Source organism: Cyclopterus lumpus, chromosome 15 (assembly GCF_009769545.1).
Source record: "Cyclopterus lumpus isolate fCycLum1 chromosome 15, fCycLum1.pri, whole genome shotgun sequence".
NCBI lineage: Eukaryota > Metazoa > Chordata > Actinopteri > Perciformes > Cyclopteridae > Cyclopterus > Cyclopterus lumpus.
Window position 1 is genome coordinate 722,501 of NC_046980.1, and position 2,500 is coordinate 725,000.

Below are 2,500 nucleotides of genomic sequence, written 5' to 3' on the forward strand. Positions count from 1 at the left end.
ATCGTTATGGAGCTTCATGGAGGAGCTTCATGATGGTTTATTAAAGATGATCGTTATGGAGCTTCATGATGGTTTATTAAAGATGATCGTTATGGAGCTTCATGAAGGTTTATTAAAGATGATCGTTATGGAGCCTCATAGAGGAGCTTCATGATGGTTTATTAAAGATGATCGTTATGGAGCCTCATAGAGGAGCTTCATGATGGTTTATTAAAGATGATCGTTATGGAGCCTCATAGAGGAGCTTCATGATGGTTTATTAAAGATGATCGTTATGGAGCCTCATAGAGGAGCTTCATGATGGTTTATTAAAGATGATCGTTATGGAGCCTCATAGAGGAGCTTCATGATGGTTTATTAAAGATGATCGTTATAGAGCCTCATAGAGGAGCTTCATACAGGTTTATTAAAGATGATCGTTATGGAGCCTCATAGAGGAGCTTCATGATGGTTTATTAAAGATGATCGTTATGGAGCTTCATAGAGGAGTTTCATGATGGTTTATTAAAGATGATCGTTATAGAGCCTCATAGAGGAGCTTCATACAGGTTTATTAAAGATGATCGTTATGGAGCCTCATGGAGGAGCTTCATGATGGTTTATTAAAGATGATCGTTATGGAGCCTCATAGAGGAGCTTCATGATGATTTATTAAAGATGATCGTTATGGAGCCACATAGAGGAGCTTCATGATGGTTTATTAAAGATGATCGTTATGGAGCCTCATGGAGGAGCTTCATGAAGGTTTATTAAAGATGATCGTTATGGAGCCTCATAGAGGAGCTTCATGATGGTTTATTAAAGATGATCGTTATGGAGCCTCATGGAGGAGCTTCATGATGGTTTATTAAAGATGATCGTTATGGATCCTCATAGAGGAGCTTCATGATGGTTTATTAAAGATGATCGTTATGGAGCCTCATAGAGGAGCTTCATGATGGTTTATTAAAGATGATCGTTATGGAGCCTCATGGAGGAGCTTCATGATGGTTTATTAAAGATGATCGTTATGGAGCCTCATAGAGGAGCTTCATGATGGTTTATTAAAGATGATCGTTATGGAGCCTCATAGAGGAGCTTCATGATGGTTTATTAAAGATGATCGTTATGGAGCCTCATAGAGGAGCTTCATGATGGTTTATTAAAGATGATCGTTATGGAGCCTCATAGAGGAGCTTCATGATGGTTTATTAAAGATGATCGTTATGGAGCCTCATGGAGGAGCTTCATGATGGTTTATTAAAGATGATCGTTATGGAGCCTCATGGAGGAGCTTCATGAAGGTTTATTAAAGATGATCGTTATGGAGCCTCATAGAGGAGCTTCATGATGGTTTATTAAAGATGATCGTTATGGAGCCTCATGGAGGAGCTTCATGAAGGTTTATTAAAGATGATCGTTATGGAGCCTCATAGAGGAGCTTCATGATGGTTTATTAAAGATGATCGTTATGGAGCCTCATAGAGGAGCTTCATGATGGTTTATTAAAGATGATCGTTATGGATCCTCATGGAGGAGCTTCATGATGGTTTATTAAAGATGATCGTTATGGACCCTCCTGGAGCTCCCCTCTTCAGAGGATGTGTTTAATAATCCATAAGCAGTCTGCAGGTGTTACAGACTTATGAACGCATTAAAAGGCTTCTTTCTTAACGGATCAGGAAGCTTTAACAACCTCATAACCTGTTAATTTTATTGTTTTTCACTGGCATGATTAAAGTCAAATCACTTAATGCATATTATTGAGGCCAGGCACTCGCCTCCTTTAGCCAAATGATGTTGATATTTGCTTTTAATTTGATCCACGACAAGACTCATCACCGGCCAGATTAACGTGATCCGCCTCTTAAAGCCCGCGGGCTAATCCCCGCTAACTTGGACCGGAGGCCAAGGGATGAAGGAGCACCAGGCGCAGCTGCAATTTGCTTAATTTAGGTGTTATTGACAGGCAGAGTGTCACGGACCCTGAAGGCAGCACGGACCCTGAAGGCAGCACGGACAGTACTCCAGCTACATTTGAGTGATAACTGACATACTTTTAAGGATCTGAATACTTTTTACAATATTTTTAATCAAATGTCAACTGGTTCCAGAATTAATCCAGTTTTCATATAAGTTATATAAGTTATATAAGTTATGTTAAGTCTGACTTTTGTGTGAAAGGGTTTTCAATGCAGGATAATAATAATACTACTGCAATAAATACTCTGCATATTTCACCCAGAATATTATTTTAAATATTATTAATATTTGGTATTGTATTATTATTATTATTAGTTGAAGTAGTATTTTTTTGTTTTTTGTAGGATGTAATATTATTTTAATAATTATTGTTATTGTTATCATTGTTGTTCTTATTAATATTATTATTATATTGGGTTAAATGAGAATAAATCTCACGGCAGACAGCTGGTGCATGCTGGGAGAGAGGAAGAGTGGAAAAGTGCAATTCTCTGCAAGATAAATCTTCTTGGTTTGTGGATTATTAAATATTCTCAAA